Source organism: Pipistrellus kuhlii, unplaced genomic scaffold (assembly GCF_014108245.1).
Source record: "Pipistrellus kuhlii isolate mPipKuh1 unplaced genomic scaffold, mPipKuh1.p scaffold_m20_p_8, whole genome shotgun sequence".
Lineage (NCBI taxonomy): Eukaryota > Metazoa > Chordata > Mammalia > Chiroptera > Vespertilionidae > Pipistrellus > Pipistrellus kuhlii.
In genome coordinates, this window is record NW_023425584.1 from 53,432,756 (window position 1) to 53,452,163 (window position 19,408).

Sequence of the window (19,408 nt, forward strand, 5' to 3'; positions counted from 1 at the left end):
TTTTTACAATAACAAGCAAAGACTTCATGTTAGACAATTTAGAAACAACTAAAACATTGTAAATTTAGAATTTTATGACGAATGCTTTAAAATGGTATTTGTTTCACAGAGATGGCATTTTGTCAGAAAATGAGGAAAAGAAAAGGGACAAATAAATCTCATTAAATGACATGCAGCTTTTAAAACATATTACAGTTCTTAGCAAAATCTTTGATGAGTTCAGAATCACATAGATTAAATTTCTTCTGAAATGTTTGTGGGTTTAAAATTAAATGAAAAAATTCCTTTGCAAAATGCATGTTAATTTTATTTTAGCAAAAATGTTTGAATGATAGTTCAGTATGTTCAATGGAACCAAAACACAGCTGGGTTCCTCCATGCTTAATAATGACATAATTGCTGGGCATGCATGAAGCCATATCTTTAGGCAAGCACTCATCAACTATCCAATGAGAATACAAATAGTCAGTTAATAACTAGATTAAGCGATTTTTAGAAAAAAATTGCATTTTTTCATGCTTGAAGTACCATGAAATCAAATTAATTTCAAAATATCCAGGAAACATTAACTAAAGTATTTCATATTTATGCAATCATGTATTTAAATGGACTCAGTATTTATAAGATGTTATAGCAATTAACACTTTTATTAAATTGTACTGATTGCAGTGAGACCTTTGAGAAAATAAAGTCACTGTAGCCTCAAATCCACGCAATCCTGCTGTTAACTTCCAGCAAACATTTCAAGGCCCTTTTTGTTGTTAATATTCTTGATATATTAGCTTTGCTTCAAATATCTTCTCTATTCTGCAGGTTTTTATTTTATCATATATAAATTAATATTGTAGAGTACCAGAAAAGATTTTATTTTTCAAACTGGGGAAAAATCTTGGGGTGAGGATTAGCCACAAAAATAAATACATAAAAATAAGTTTAAAAAATAAAAATTAGATATATATAATTTTATATATATATATATATATATATATATATATATATATATAAATTCTATATATATAGAATTTTTGTTTCTCTCTCTCTCTCTCTCTCTCTCTCTCTCTATATATATATATATATATATATATATATATATATATATATAATATATATAGAAAGACAGAGAGAGAAGGAAGGAAGAAAGACAGAGAGAGAGCAACAAAGATTTGAGACACATCAATCAATCACATGTGTCCAAATCGGACTGAGCCCCCAACTGAGACATGTGCCCTTTTTTTCCCCCCTTTTCTTATAACATTGGTATCTCCCAAGACTCAGTGTTTTTTTTTTTTTATAGTTTTATCTTTATACTAGAGGCCTGGTGCACGGATTTGTGCACCCATGGGGTCCCTCAGTCTCACCCTGTGCCCTCTCACAATCTGGGACCCCCTCAGGGGTTGGACTACCAGTTTTGGCCCAGTCCCTACAGACCAGGCCAAAGGACCCCACTGGTGCATGAATCTGTGCACTAGGCCTCTAATATAAGATCTTTGGTTAATCTCTTCCCACCCTCCCCCCTTCCCTCTGAGATTCATCGATCTGTTCCATGTTTCCATGCCTGTGCATTGAATGTCTGCCCCCTGGTGGTCAGTGCATGCCATAGCTACCGGTCGAACAGTTGAATGGTCACTTAGGCTTTTAGATAGATAGATAGATAGATAGATAGATAGATAGATACTCCTTGGTAATCTCATCCAGTTTTATTGTTTAAAAATCATTTATGTGTAGACGACTGGTGAACATTTGCAGTTAAATAAAAACTGCAGGAACTTGCCCTGTGACATCTTAAGTTGAATGATAGATCTCCAAATAATCACTATAAAACTTTAAAGTAATTAAGCAGAAAATAGAGCCCTATATAGACCAATGATTATAATGTGTTACAGAGGATTACAATTAATTTATTTGCCTAAATGCCATAAAAGGAGCACTTTCTTTAGAATTATGTTGTCATAATTATGAAGTAAACATATAAAAAAAACTCCTTTCCTTATCATAAGAGATGTTGAAACATAAAAGATATTAATAAAAGCTGCTTAGAACAGAGAATGCATACAACTTAAACAAAAGGAAGATAAATGGTACAATAAAAAAAAAATGGGCAAAGGATGTAAATAGACATTTTTTGAAAGAGGACATTACTGAAGGCCCAGAGATATATAAAATCATGCTCAAAGTCACTAATCATCTGAGAGATGCAAATCAAAATAACAATGAAGTACCATCTCACACCTGTCAGGATTGCTATCATCAACAAATGACAAGTGGTGATGAGGATGTGGAGAAAAAGAAATCCTGCTGCACTGCTGGTGGGAATACAGACTGGTGCAGTCACTGTGGAGAACAGTATGAAGTTTCCTCAAAAAACTAAAAATGGAACTCCCATTGACCCAGTGATCCCACTTCTAGGAATATATCCCAAGAAGCCAGAAACACCAATTAGAAAGGATATATGCACCCCTATGTTCATAGCAGCACAATTTACAAAAGCTAAGATTTGGAAACAGCCTAAGTGCTCATCAGTAGATGAGTGGATTTAAAAACTGAGGTACATCTACACAATGGAATACTATGCCACTATAAAAAAGAAGGAATTTTTACCATTTGCAACAGCATGGATGGAACTGGGGAGCATCATGATAAGCGAAATAAGCCAGCTGGAGAAAGATAAATATCACATGATCTCACTCATATGTGGAATATAATGGTTAACATAATTTGATGAATAAGAATAGATCCAAAGACAAATGTCAGGGGATGAGGTGCTTAGAGAGCAACCAAAGGACTTGTATGCATGCATATTAGCATAACCGATGGACACAGACACTGAGATGGTGAGGGCTTGCCTGGCGAGGGTGGGAATGGTTTGGAGGGTGGTCAATTGAGGAAAAAGGAGACATGTGTAAAACTTTAGACAATAAAAATATTTTAAAAAGCTGCTTAGAACATGGTCTTTGATGCCATCAATTCTGGAGGAGGAGACAAGGCTTAGAGGTAAAAAGTTATTTACTGCCCAGATGGTGTGGCTCAGTGGTTGAGCATCAACCTATGAACTAGGAGGACATGGTTCGATTCCTGATCAGGGCACATGCTCAGGTTTCGGGCTTGATCTCCAGTGTGGGTGTGCAGGAGGCAGCCAATCAATGATTCTCTCTTATCATTAATGTCACTATTCTTCTCTCTCTCTTCCTATTTGAAATCAATAAAAACATATTTAAATATACATATGTGGCAAAACAAGAAAAGAACCCTAGATTAAATGACAATTGGGATCTCACATAATTTGCCTAGAGTCCCTGTCTTTTCCTGCAAGCCTGGTCAGAATTATTTTTCCAAGGCACTTCTAGCTCCAAAATGTTGAGTATTTAGGAATAATAGAATGCCATTTCTCAGTGGATGTGTTTTTACAGTAGATATAATCCTGCATCAGCTACTCATTTTCTTTACCAAAGGTTCTGGAAGAGCAACAGCAGGTGACACAAGAGAGCTGAGTGAGTTTTTTAAGGACAACCATTTGGAAAATATCTTCATTTCACCAGCCTACAGCTGGTTTCCCAGTCAGATTTGCTGCTCAAGTGTACAGAATAAATTATTTTATTTTTCCACTAGCTGCCTGAACATGATTGAATTTCATTTGGTGGATAAATCCCACAATGTTAGCTAAGATAGGACATTTAAAAGCAGCTTAGGTGCTTTTTAACAAGCACCCTACAAATAAATAGAAGAAGAGAATGGAGGAACTCACCCCGATACATTTTTAAATGTGTGGCATTTCTCCTTGTCAGGGTGAAGAATAAATTCTGTATCTACTTTGCACACAGCCAAATGTGCTATGAAATATTATTGGTGTACTTGACAAATTCCCAAGTATAGCATCAGCCTTGCTAAAATACCCGCTGGCACAACATTGCACTTTCAAATTTAGCATTATGGCTGACAGCATTTTTTTCTTGGTCTCTCAAAAAAAAAAATAAAAAAAAAAATGACCAGCCAAAATTTCACTGCATCATTCCTTTCCAAAGGATCTGATACTTATATTTTTCTTTCTGGAAAGCAAATCTCCTGAGGGTGAAACCAATAAACTCTTTATCAGATTTTCGGAGAAGAAAACAATAGATATGGGAATATTATCCAGTTGCGTGTTAAAACAATTAGGCCACCTGGAGGGATTTAAGTGAGGTAAAGTGTAGCTTGGGAAAAAATCAAATGTGGATAGCTAGATCATAACAGCAACTTAGAAATCAAAACATTCTCATCAGCTTTATGTAATGTTAACTACACCCTTCCCCAACACAGGGTATTATAATCTCTCCTACTCTTAAACATTTTATGAAGAGGAAGGAGAGGTAGAGAGCAAAGTATTTAAATAGCATAATTTTAAAGGATGTGTTCAGAAATGAAGTCCTAGGGAGGCACCTAAATTTAAAGCATTTATATTTATTCATTCTGAGGGAAATAAATTGATATGGCTTAATATAGTAGCAACCTAGAGTCTTAAAATAAATCTAGTAAGTAAATCTTACAATGTTTTTTTTTTTTTTTTTTTTTTTTTTTTTTAGGTGAGTAGGGGAATCCATTGACATTTGAATGTCAGCTTCTTGGTTCCTCTCATTGAATCCAAATTTGCTTTGGCTGTGTTTCCATTTCAGTATCTACACTGTCATGCTTACTGTTAAAAATAGCAACCCAGTGCTGTGCCAAGAAGCAAGGGCAATGCACACCTAGAAAAATCTATAAAACCAAGTTTAGAAGAGAACTGAATTGCTTATAAATGTCAAAAGCTGTATGAGGAATAGTAATTAAAAAATAATCACAACAAATACACTGCTTTGCTCATAAGATCAAAAATACCCTGAGATCAATGTGGCCAAGAAATAGAAGGTTTATAGCTAAAAATCAAAACATCCATCTTCACTCACAGTTATAAGCAAATAATGTTCTAGGGTCTGAGGTAGTGTTTCATGCTAAGCTTGGTCCCGTGGTTTTAGATGTTACTCTCAACACTCCCTCAGTCACTAGCTTTATGCTGCCCCTGGGCTGGAACTTTTCTCTCATAGCACAGCCTCCAGAGGGCACCTGAGTATTTGTCATCTTGTGGGGGTTGTGCCTAGTGCCCATTTCTGAGCCTGAAGCAAGTTATTAAGCTCTTTGAGGACTTTAGTTATCATCAGAGAGAACAATGTTGCTCTGAATTGCAACCCTAAAACAAACCAGGAAAATTCCTACCTGGCAGTGTGAAAGATACAAAAGGTTAGCTTCCCACAGAATTTTGACAAACATCCATTTGCTGATTAAATAAATTCCATTTTTATATTTATATTACCATAATTCATAATATTAACTACCATTTACTCAGTATATATTATATGCCAGGCATTATGCTAAATACTTAATACTTAAGGACCTCATTTCAATCCTTATAAACCTCTCTCATACAAAATGTCTGAGATTCAGAGTGGTTAAGCTATTGGCCCAAGTTCCCATAACTAGTAAGTGATAAAATTGTGATTTCAAATCAATCTGGCTCCATTAGATACTGTGAAGTGTCTATATCTGTCATAGTATAAAATGAGATCTTATCTGCTAAGTTTCCTTTCCCTGCCAACTTTTATTGAGATATAATTTACATATAGCATTGTATTAACATAATGATTTGATATATGTATATATTGCAAAATGATTGCCACAGTAAGTTTTGTTAACATCCATTATTACCTCATATAGTTACAAGCTTTCTTTTGCAATGAGAACTTTTAAGATCTAGCATTCAAATATAGACTATAGTATTGTTAACTAAAGTCACCATGCTGAACATTACATTGCCAGCACTTACTTATTTTATAACTGTAAGTTTGTACCAATCAGTCAGCCTCACCCATTTTTTCCATCCCCTGCCTCTAGCACCACCAATATATTCTGTGTGTCTATGACTTAAGATTTTTTAGATCTCTCATATAAATGAAACCATACAGTAAGTCTTTCTCTGTCTGATTTATTTCACTTAGCTTAATGCCCTGATTTGACTTGTGTTGTTAATTAGTTGAAACAATTATTACCTAGTATTAGCAATTGAATTGGACAATACTAGTGCCCTGTGCATATGTGTGATTAATAATTACTAATCAATATTTATCATTTGTTATGGACTGAATTATGTCCCACAACATTTATATGTTGAAGTTGTAACCCCAATGTTACTATATTTGGAAATAGGACTTTTAAGAATGCAATTAAGGTTAAATGAGGTGATAAGAGTGGGTCCCTAATCTGATAGGATTGAAATTCTTATAAGGACAGGAAAAGATATCAGATTATCTATCTATCTATCTATCTATCTATCTATCTATCTATCTATCTATGTATCTATCTATCTATCTATCATGAGCATAGAGTAATGTTATGTGAAAATTCAGTGAAAAGGTAGCCATCTGCAAGCCAGAAGAGAGCCCTTACCAGGAATCAAACCTTCTGACACCTTGATCTTGTACTTTTAGTTCCCAAAACTATGAGAAAGCAAGTTTGGCCTAAGTTCCCATAACTAGTGAGTGATAAAATTATGATTAAACCATCCAGTCTGTGACATTTTGTTACAGCTATTCAAGCTTACTAATACCTTGTTCTTGATGGAGATTTGATGACACCAAGGACAATGATATCACATGTGCAAAATTGGGAAAAGAAAGCTTACAGGCAGAACTTAGAGATCTCTTCTGAAGGTGTACACTGTTATTTGTATGTCTAAAAATGACAGGAGAGATTGGTATGCCTTTCTGATCAACTTAGACATTCTTCTTTACGGCTCATCTTTTAGCTACTTTGTCCTAAGGCTGTCAATAGCAAGATACTTGTGATTTTTTAAAAAAGTATTTTTGGTAGTCTCATTTTTAAAATTATTTTTTAAATATGTTTTTATTGATTTCAGAAAAGAAGGGAGAGGGAGAGAGAGAGATAGAAACATCAATGAGAGAGAATATTGATCAGCTGCCTCCTACATGCCTCATACTGGGGAAGGAGTCTCAACCAAGGCAAGTGCCCTGACCAGAACTGAACTGTGACCTGCTGGTTCATGGGTCTCTGCTGATAGACATTAGATTATCTATCTCTGCTGATACCCACACCGGCTGGGTAATGGTGGTCTCATTTTTTTTCTCTTTTTTGTCAACACTTGCTTTTTATTGATTTTTTTTCCTTGAAACTTATTTTTTAATTGATTATGGTCTCACATAATTATCCTTATTCCCCCATTCCCATCTCAAACCCCTCCCCAGATATGCTCTCCCAACCCCCCTTGTCCATGTCCACTGGCTAGGCCCATACGGTGGTCTCATTTTTAACAGGAGAAATGAATCATAGACAAACTAGTTTCAAGGGCCTTCCAGTCAAGATGGTAGAGTAGGTAATCAGAACCTTCTACATCTAAATTACAGCTAACCTACTGAGCAACCATCATTAAGTCTAGGTAAACAGAAGTCCTATAACTAAGGCTATTCAGAAAAATCACTTGAAGACTGTTGGGAGGAGCAGAGATTCAGAACAGGCCCCAGACTCACCTGTGGTGGTTAAAGATCGGGAGGGCTATCTTGGCTGCAGAGATCCCCCCTGAGGAGTAAGGAGTTCCAGAACCCCCAACCCAGGGAGCCAGTGCCAGGAAAAGAAGTGCCCATAACTTCTGGCTGTAAAAACCCATGGGGATTGTGGCTGAGTGAGACAGAGGGCTACTGGAGTCCCAGGCATTCCTCTTAAAGGGCCTGCACACAGACTGACTCAGAGTCACTTGCTTAGAACTCCAGTGCTGAGGTGACAGCTGGAAAGGTGCCAGGGACACAGAGGGAGGAACTGAGGTGTCTGGCTCTGGGGCAAGAACTGGAGAAACAGCTTTCTCCCAGGCAGATGTGCTGGCCAAAGCCATTTTTTTAAAAAAATTTACCTTTATTAGATGTCCCCTCTTTTTTTCCCATTTACCTCCTCAACCTCTGTCCCACCTCCCCTCCCCAGGCCTTCACCGCACCATTGTCTGTGTCCATGGTTATGTATATATGCATATATGTTGCTTGGTTAATCTGTTCCCACTCTTTACCCCTCACCCCCACCTGCCCTCTGAGATTTGTCAGTCTGTTCCATGCTTTTATGTCTCTGGATCTATTTTGTTCATCAGTTTATTTTGTTCATTAGGTTCCACATGTGAGTGAGATCATGTGATACTTGTCTTTTTCTGACTGGCTTATTTCACTTATACATAATACTCTCCAGGTACCTCCATGCTGTCTCAAAGGGTAAGAGACCCTTCTTTTGAGTGGATAAAAGCGATGTAGAACATTTACACAGTAAAGCCATTGTTCTTTTGTATCTGAGTCTCCAACAATCACTGCCTTGGTGATTCCCTGAGAACTTGCCCCACCCAACCTTTGGGTCTACCCAAGATGCTTCCAGAGGGTTTTCCATACAATAAAAAGCTATAGGAGTTTATGACCATCAAACCATTGTTACAAGAAATGTTAATGGGTCTTTGTTTAGAAGAAGAAAAAGATCACAAATATGAATAAAATGGCAATAAATACATACCTATCAACAATCACTATAAGTCCAAGTGGATTAAATGCACCAATAAATAGACAGGTGAGTAAATGGGTAACAAAATAAGACCCTTACATATGCTGTCTATAAGAGACTCACTTTATTCTTTTAATATATTTTTTATTGATTTCAGAAAGGAAGGGAGAGAGAGAGAGAAACATTGATGAAGAGAATCATTGATTGGCTGCCCCCTACTGGGGATTGAGCACACCACCCTGAGTATGTGCCCTAGACCAGACTAGGACCCGGGACCTTTCAGTTCGCAGGCTGATGCTCTATCCACTGAGCCAAACCAGCTAGAGTAAGAGACTCACTTTAAATTGAAAGACACATACAGTCTAAAAGTAAAGGAATGGAAAAAGATATTTCATAAAAATATCTTTAAAACAAAGGCTAGAGCAAAAGACAAAAAAGGACTGAACAATTCCACTTCTGGGTATTTATCCAATGAAACTCAAAACACTAAATCAAAAAGACATATACAGCCACATGTTTGTTGGAGCATTATTTACAATAGTCACGATATGGAAATAACCTGAGTGTCCATCAGTAGAAACATGGGTAAAGAAGAAGTGGTGCATATATACAATGAAATAAGACTCAGTGATAAAAAAAATAATAATAAATAAAAAAGAATGAAATCTTACCATCTGCAGCAACATGGATGGATCTAGATGGTATTGTGCCGACTGAAATAAGTCAGACAGAGAAAGACAAATGCCATATGATTCCATTTATATCTGGAATCTAAAAAAACAAAATAAATGAACAAGAAGAACAGAAACAGACTCATAAATACAGAGAACATTTTGACAGTTGCCAGATGGGATGGTGATTGCAAGGGTGAGTGAAAAAGGTAAAGGGAATAAGAAGTACAACTTGGTAGTTACAGAATAGTCACAGGATCCTTTCTTAGCCATTGGGCTAAGATCAAGCGTAGGTATCAGAATAGTCATGAAGATGTAAAGTACAGCATAGAAAATATAGTCAATAATATTGTAATAACCTATGTATGATGCCAGGTGATATTAGATTTATCAGTATCAATTTATAACTTATATAAATGTCTAACCACTAAGCTGTACACCTGAGATAATATTGTATATCAACTTACTTGAAAAATAAAAAGTACTTAAGAAAAGAAAAAGAAAGTTAGCTGCTAAGGAGAGACAGTATAATTTCATGTTTGTTTGTTTTTTTTTTGCTTTTACCACTGGGTTCACTCATGTTCAACTCCAGCTAATTACCTCATTAAGAAGTTGGAAAACCATGACTCCCACAGCAGTAGGTGGGCCTAGAGCAGTGTGCTGTGGCCGAGTGCTGCCATCCGGAGCCACCGCGCGGGACTCAGCTTCTTGTGGGGACAGTTTTCTCCAGGGGAACTTCTGTGAGACTCCAAATAGGTTTCTGTTTTCTTGTATCGTACAGCAACACTGAAGTTCTCAATGTAAAATTAAGCCAGGTGATTGGAGTCTTAAAATGCCAGATTTTTGTTACCATTTGAATTTCTAAAACACTTGGGATCTCTGGAGTGACCACTGATTGTTTCCCATGTTTGATAACATGTGTGAGAAGCATTTCTCTCCCGCCACCTTCCATTTTTGGGTATCCATCTTTTCAACACCATTAATTTCTGGAACATCTCTCTCTCTCTCTCTCTCTCTCTCTCTCTCTCTCTCTCTCTCTCTCTCTCTCTCTCTCTCTCATCTCTCAACTGTAGAAGTCAAGGCTAGTACAAAAACATTGGAGTTGGTCAGCTGCTGCTGGGGCTGTTCTGCCCCTGGCTGTTGTGGAGCACTGCCCACCGAGCCCAGGAGCTGCCACCCACTTCCTTCCGAGGGCACAGGGAATAGCTTGTCTTCGCGCCCCCTCATAATTCTAATGGTGCAAACATAGGCTTCCAAGATCAGCAACATTTTTCTCACTCTGTTCTTAATAACCACAATAGAAAATTTGGAACATTCTGATTCATTATAGGGGGAACTTTTGTGTTTTGTTACTGACATTTAGATTGAAATTTGATTTTGTGTAGCACAGACAACACCTACCAACAGACTATTACAGAATTGATTTAATGTATAAAAATCTTAGAAAAATAGATACATTTGCATAATATTTTTTAAATATCATGCTTTACAACACGATGTAAAAAAAAAAAATAATAATAATCCCCTTACAACAAACTGGGTATTTAGAAGCATATTGAAAACATCTAGGAATGCCATATGCCTTTTGACTCACTTATCTTGTGTGCATAGATTCTCACTACACATTTGTTGGTGACAAGGATCATTTTGAATGCTTTCTGTGCCAGAGAAATCCCAGTAACGTGTGGCTATTTCCCAAGGCACCACATAATCTGGCTCGTTTTAAATAAGCAGTGGTTCGTTTTATTGAGGGGACCAGACAGAGGTCACCGGAGAAGTCAGCCAGGATTTGGAAGTGGAACACTGCTGGCTCCCAGCCCTGATTCTAGTGACTACCCCACCCTGCTGCTGCCAAGAGGGCCAACGCACACTCGGTGGGCAGGCAGGTGGCATGGGCTGTCATAAACAGCTCCTTTCCTGTAAGGGAGCCGTGGCCCGGCTTTATGGATCCAGGAGCTTTCCTGTGGGGAAGCCATTACGTCCCATTAAAATTGTAACTGAAAACATCCGTCGTTATCAACTTCTCAGTGATTCTACTCCTACTGTGTTCAGAGTCCCCCCTCTGCACTGCTCCCCTCATCGATCCGTTTGAGCACCTGTGGAACCCACTTCTGGACTGAAAGATAGCACGGGGACAGCTAAAAGTTATTTTGTTGTCCGTGTGTAGTGAGACGTGGCTGTGGACTTGGTCCACCTGCCAATTAATGCCGGGGAAAGGAAGCCAGTCGGGATTCAATGGGTCTCTTTCCCTGTTTTTCATGTGTTTACTTCCTCTGCTTCCCTAATGAACTCCATAGCTTTGGAATTCCAGGCCATTAAATGGAATTGCACACAGGCTCGTTATTTAGAGCCAAAAGGTTACAATCAACTCCCCTCCAACAATCAACCAATATCCTTTTGTTTACTTGAAATATAACAGGAAAACACTACCTTGTGCCTAAATGACTTGGGGAGCTATTTTCTTAATTGCTCGCTGAATTTTCCTAATTAATCAGGAGTCTTTGGAACAAAAAGTCCAACCGGCGAGGCCTGAAACAGAGGTCTGTCAGAATATTTGTCAGCAGAAATTGTCTTTTGTGCAATCTATGTGCTACCTGGCACAAAAAAGTACTTTGTACTTCTTGATGATGATTATAACACAGTGGTTAATTAGCAGGGCTTTTCTTTGTCCTTACTAACTTCTTCAGGCTCTTTGACATTAATGAATTGAGGAGTGAGAGTTTCCCTACCGTTGCATGCAAGAACAGAGAGGGAGGGAGCGAGCGAGCTTGCGTTGTTTTCCAAAGGATATCCCTTGTGCTGACAGTATTCCATGGCGTGAGTCCCACAGTAGCCCAGCCAAAGATTCAAGCTGGCCAAAGAAAACGCTGACCCTGCTGGATTGGAGCGGGTCAAGGAGTTTTACGGTGAATGGAGAGTGGCTGTAAAATTAATCTCTTATTTATGTTACTCTCTGATAATCCTGCCTAAGAGGAACAGTGGCCACAAAAGTCAGGAAGTTAAAAAGAATGAACAAACATAATTTTCATAGGCCATCCTTTTGTTTTGACAGTTATTGGTCTAAATCCGATGGAGGGTTTATCTCAAAGGCTCTTTTTTTCATAAGTCTAACTAAATGCATATATTTTATGATCACATATATTTAAACGGCACACAGGGGATATTCTGAATTATAGAACTATACATGAAGAGAAGTGAATTCACATAATTTTAAATATTAGGGATTAAATAGGAGCCTTATATGGAAAGCATTCAGAGTATTTCAGAAATTATTCAGATTTTTTTTTATTTTTTTAAAAGATGAATTAGATTAAACGAAGTTGGCAAAGAGTAACTTAAGAAATGATTTTCCAAGTTTAGAAAATCATTCCTTTACAGACATCTTTAGTGAAGACATAGTAAAAGGAGACATTTAAACATATTGTGAAATATTCCAGTTAGATGAGAAATAATCTCCTGAGGGGGGGTTAGTCATGGGAATAAGTCACCAAAAGGAAACTCTAAATTCTTTTTCTCTAAGGGTCTTTCAAACACGACATATTTTACTTCTTCAGGATAGCATTCTGTGTGAAGATGGATCATTACAATGCATGATTTCAGGGAGAACATGAATTCTTCTGACTAAGGATTTAATTTATTCAAAAATACTTAAGAAGGGAAAAACCATTAGTTATATTCCAATAGAGTGACCAGGAAAACAAGCAAAGTTTTATAGAAGCTTTCATTGCTTCAGAGAAAATAGATATCTCTCAGCATATGTGCTGCTGCAGCGGGCTCCATAAATTTATTAGCTTAGATTTAAGCTCTTTTTCTACATGAACTAACTGTCTGAGAACTCATATTTGGTAGCCCAAGCAATTTATGCCTTATTAAATCTTGCCAAGATCAATACTATTTCTTGTTGTTCAATGTGATTTCTTTATTTAAAAAAAAAATAGTGCTATATATCATACCAGAAAAAAGTTCCAGAAAAATAAGGTTAGATAGTAAAACATCATGGGATAATTTTTAGAATATTTTCACCAATGAGAAGATTTTTCTTTAATGAATGAAGACAGGTTTAACTCCCATGGTGTAACTTTACACTAGTCGCACAGATGCACTAGGGTCTTCTGAAAGATTTATGCAACAATAACCATGTATGCCACTGTTTCCCAATGAAATAAATCAAAGTAACTCACAGACCCATTGCTCATTCCTCTGTCTCTGAAACAAATGGATTTATGTGTCAAAGAAGATATTGTTGGAAAAAGTAGAGTAAAGAAGGATGGAGACAGAGCTTAGGGCACACGTGCATGTAAGAGAAGGGAAAATAAGGAAATGCTAACTGAACAGTGCGGTTCCAGCAGTGTGAGGAGAGACACCACATCATGGTGCCCCATAAACCCAGGGAGGGAACGTTCCAGTAAGGACAGAAATGCACATCTGCATCCAAGGCTAAAAAAGAAACCCAGAAGCGCTAGCTGGTTTGGTTCAGTGGATAGAGCGCTGGCCTGTAGATTAAAGGGTCTGGGGTTCAATTTCAGTCAAGGGCACATGCCTACATTTCAGGCTCCATCCCCAGTAGGAGGTGTGCAGGAAGCAGCTGATAATGCTTCTCTCTCATCATTGATGTTTCTCTCTCTCTCCCTCTCCGAAATCAAAATTTTTTTTTAAAGTATAAATTAGAAGTTTTAATTTAGAGTTTAGTTTTTTATAGAAATCTCAAATCTAAATAAATAAAACACATCAGTGATGTTGCTGAACCTAGTTTGCCTATTCATAATCTATGTCTTCCTCTTTCTGTTCCAATAGAACCTCCCTGTAGTCACCCAAGTGCTGCAGTGGGGACTGACTCCACCCTCTGTGCCAAGCGTGAGCCTGACTGATCAAAGGTTAACCTTGATCTCCCTGCCAATACTGACTGATCAGGAACGGGCAGTTTGCTCCATCCTGCCAGTAAGACAAGAAGGATGCCTAACTTCTAAGAAATGTTCCCTCTCTCCCCTAGGAGAAAGCCAGGTGAAAAGTCATTCCCCTCCTTCCACCTATTATTTTCGTGCTCCAAACTGATGCCGAGAACAGTTGCAGACAGTTTCCCAGCACGTCTGGAGAAAGCTGACGTGAAGGTGCCACACATAGGAAGTGAAAGAATGTGGGCCTCAGATGACCTTACTGAGCACTGAATCAACTATTCCGGAAATCTGCCTGACTGTTTGAAGTCCTGTTATATAAAAGCTAGTGAATTTTCTTATTGTTTAGCCTGTGTAAGTGGAACTTCAGGATACTAGTAAGAGAAAGCATTCCAACTCATACAAGGCAGTCAGAAATGCAAGAGTTGTTCAAAAAAGTCAACCAAAGAGGCCAGATTCTAAAACATAATTCTGTCTGATATTTGCACATATGCACAAATATATATATATTCTGCTCCTGACTTTGATCCAGTTATTAATTGGGTCGTGTTCACATGTGCTGTGATTAATAAAATAGGGGCAAGTCACATTTAATAATTAAATTTTGAAATGGAGAGGAACGGGCAGGGTGAATTCATTCTGAAGTATAACTGCATATACTTTAAATAAAATACATTCAAGTTCTCACAAATTATGCCTCAGAGATACCCACATTGGCATTTACTAAAGGTCATAGCCAAGTAAAAAAAGGTGCTGACTACTTTCATGGGTTTCCCACAGGCCAATTAAATAAAGCTCGAGAGTTTCATTTAAGAATTAGTCATACAGTCAGTTGATGTGAAATGAAAGCGATTCTACCTTATTTATGATAAGAGATATATGAAGAACTTGGATTGGTGAAAGTCACTGGTAATAAAAACTTGATTTCCATCATTGGCTTTGAAGTCCTTCTTTCTAAGTCTCTAATCCAAGTTTGTGATAGTAAAATTCATTGACTTGTATTGCCTTTCACATTTTTGCTTTCCATTCTCTAAATGTGATGGAAACATAAATAAAAGCAACTGGTTAAAGTTGAATAAATCGGTACCTATAATTTAGACAACCAAATCCTCCAGAATTAAGTTTTACCAGAAAGATTCATAAGCATACACAAGATTGCTCAATAAATTATATACAAAACTTCCTGATTTTCCAACTCATTAAATCTTTCCTTTTGGCATATGTAAACATGGTATATACAAAAATCACAATCCGTAACTTTGTTTGCATGAACATTTCAACTACAGAGAAGAAGATTTTTTGTTTTAGTTTTTACACCAAACACTGTGGGTTTGATTTGGATCAGGGCACATACCTAGATTGCAGCTTTGATCCCCAGTGGAGGCAGGTACGGAAAGCAACCAATCAATGTTTTTCTCCCACATCTCTCTCTCTCCCTCTCTCTTTTTCCTTCCCTTCCCCTCGCTCTAAAATCAATAAAAACATATCCTTGGGTGACATTTTTAAGAAAAGGTATATATGTATATTATTTTACCTTTAAAATTTAATTATCTGCACTTTAAAATTTAATTATCCAGAGAATTAAATTAATTTCCAGGTTTTTATTGCCCCTAAATTCCTGGTAAAGTCAGAAAAAAACATTCTCAGTGATGCCTACAGAACTTCTACAAGTTAAGTTCAATAAAATATAAGTTCAAAATAAATATCACCAAGAAATAAAAGAAGTAAGCTGTAAGAGTGATAGCCAACACATATGGAAAACAACTGTCTTTGACTTTAAGGACTCCATATATTAAAGTAGTCAGATGCAGAACATATAATAGCTATGTATTAGTTTTCTAATTAACAAATTTACCACAAAATAAGCAGTTTGAAACAACACAAATGTATTATATTATAGTTATGGGAGTCAGATGTCTAAGGGTCATGTTCCTTTCTGGCACTTCCAGCAGTGAATCTATTTCTTTGCATTTCCTGCTTCTAGGGAAAACCTACATCCTTTGATTATGACCCTCTTTGTCCATCTTGAAAGCCAGTCATGTTGTATTGCTCTGATCCTGCTTTCATTGTCACAGCTTTTCCTCTAATCCACTTCTTCTGCCTCCTTTTCCCAGTTTTAATGACTGATATGATCATATTGAGTCTATATAGATAATCCAGGATATTTTTTTCTATCTGCTGGTTAGCAATCTTAATTCCATCAGTAATGTTATTTAACCTTTGCCACATAGCATACCATTCACAGGTTCTGGGCCTTTATGGCCATTATTCTACTCACTATAAATTATATCATAAATGCTTAAAAATAAAATATGGAACCACAAATATGAGTAAGCAATATAGGACTATCAATAATGGTCAGAAAGACTTTTAAAAAATAATATGGAATTTCTTGAAATAAAAATACTTTGAAATAAAAGAAATACACAAACCAGTTATGTACACTTTTCTAGAGATAGCTAAAATAATAAAAGTGGACTAAACACACAGCTAATGAAGTTATTTAGCATATAGTAGAGAGGGGAAAAATAGAAAATATAAAAATAGAAGTTAAAAATATATAGAAAATAGAATGAAAAGTTCTAACATATGTGTAGTTGCAAGCCAAAAAAGAGAGAATAGAGACAATGGTGGGGAGGAAATATGTGACTAGACAGTAGCGGAAAAGTTGAAAAATATGTGAAATATTTAGCAGTATAAACAAAAGAAATTCACACATAGATATATTCTGGCAAAATTGCAGAACCCCTAAATCAAAGAAAAACTCTTAAAAGCATCAAGAGAATAAAGACCTATCATCTAATAAAGAAAGAAATTAGAAATACAGAATAATTCTCAATAGTAATTGCTACACTATTATAACTGCATTCAAAAAAATGTTTTTATCCTGAAAAACTGTTTTTATAAAATAAGAGTGAAATACAATCTTTTTAGATGGACAAAAAAGTGTTTACCACTAATAATTTTTTACTCAAGAAACTTCTAAAAGATGTAGTTCCACAAAGCAGAAAATTATCACAGAAGGATAACCTGCGATGCAAGGGAAAAAAAATAGTGATAGAGACATGTATCTTAATCTAAACAATAGTATCTGCCTGATATAATAAAAATAATGTTCAATTATTTGTAGTTTTATTTAAAGGGACAACTCTAAAACACTGGAAAAAATGTAGTCAGAAGAGGAAGTAATCAGTGTTATTGTATTCTTACAACTTAATATTTTTCAGAACTTTAGGTGTCTTTGAACATTATAAGTTAAATATGAGTGGCAAAAATTTTGATAATGCCACCAAGTAAAAAAATAAAATAATAAAAAGTCTAACATCATAGAGGGGGAAATGAAATAAGAAAGAACTCACCCAATTAATTAAAAAGGGGAAAAATAAGAAAAGGAGCATAAAAAGTGGGACAATTCAAAAAAAAAAAAAAAAAAAAAAGAATGGTAGCAATAAATCAAACTACATCAATAATCATAGTAAACCAATAATGTCCCCAGTAAAAAGAGAGGTTATTGAATTGAATTCTAAAATATAACTATGTGTTATTTACCCCTAATATAACTACACAGAAATGAAAGTAAAAGGATACAATCAGATTGCATCTTCTATCTATGTTTATCAATATGTATTTCTTGTTACAGAACAAACTATCTCAATATTTAATGGCTTAAAACAATATGTTTTATTGCACATTTTTTAATATATCAGAAATTCAGAAGTGGTTTAACTACATGATTAAAATTCAAGTGATTGCAGACAAGATGTAGGCTGGGCCTGTAGTTGGCTCAAGGCCTGACTTGGGCTGAAGGACTCTATAGGCTTGGCATCTTCACAAGATGGCACCTCTCAGAGTAGACAATCCCAGAAGCCATGGGGATTGTTGTTACCTGGGCCTGAAGCTACATACGGCTGTTGATGCAGTATCCTAGTCATTATACAAATCAATCATATTCATTGTGGGAAGCATTCAAGGAAGTGGTTACCAGAAATTGGGGACTACACTGCACCAGCATGAGTACTGTCTACAACAAACATTCACCAAAATAATACTATCCAAAAAAAGATGGGGTGGCTAGGTTCATATCAGACAAAATTGACTTTAAAAATAAAATTATTGTTAAAGATTAGAAAATATCATTAAATAATGATATAAGCTTAAATTCACCAAGAAGATTTAACAAATATAAAAGCAGATCCCTGTGGGGGTAAAAATTTGTCTTTAAGTATAGGAAGTATGAGTATATTGAACCAGGGAAGAATTGCCAATCCACCACATTCAACACATTTCATTCAATAACTGATAGTCAAAACAGAAAAGAATTACTAATGATAGAGAAGATCTGAAAAACAGTGGATTGGCAAATTTGATTTCTATATACAACAAATAGAGAGTATACTTCATCTAATATAAATACAAACATAAAGCATTTATAAACATTAACTATAATTTAAGCCAAAATCAGGTCTTGGGTCATTTGAAAAATCATTTTTTTAAACCATGTTCTTTGGAGACTGTGCAATTAAGAAACAATATCAAAAAACAACAATAACGACATATATTTATAAACTAAAAACACATTTCTTAATAACTTATGGGTTTAAAAGAGACCATAATGGAAACTGTAAGGTACTTAGAACTGAACAATTGTACAAACATTGCATGTTAAACAAACCTTGTTATTTGCTTTGAGTATAGCCATTTATAGCTGTAAATATCTTCAAAGGAAAATAAAAATTAATAGATTAATATTCCAATATGTAAAAAGACAACAGGATAAATGAAAGAATGTAGAAGTTAGGAGGTGTTGTTTTTTTTAAGGCAGAAATAACGACCTAAAGAATCAACTAAGCCACAAGACAAACCTCTGAAGACTGTTCAAGGAAAAGGTGGAAAAACACAACAAATCAATCAATGATAGAAATCAAAAAAACAAGAGTACAGTTACAGTGGAGATAAAAAGAATAAGAAAATGCCAAGAAAACTTTATATTACTGAAAATATATGTAGAATGAGCAAGTTCAGATAAAACAGCACTTATAAAATTTATTTTTTTAAAAAAGGAAATACCCTCAATTATACTGGTAATTGAGTCAGTAGTTAGAATATGCAAATAATAAACATGAGGTCAAAACAGTCCCACAAACAAATTGTACAAAATTTTCAAGATACCATTGTTATCTTTTTAACAATTTTTGTGTACATTTTTAAAGATAGTTGAAAAGGAAGAAATACTCCCAACTCCTTTAAAGTCAATATAATCTTGATATCAAAATCAGACAAGGATTATATGAGAGGAAA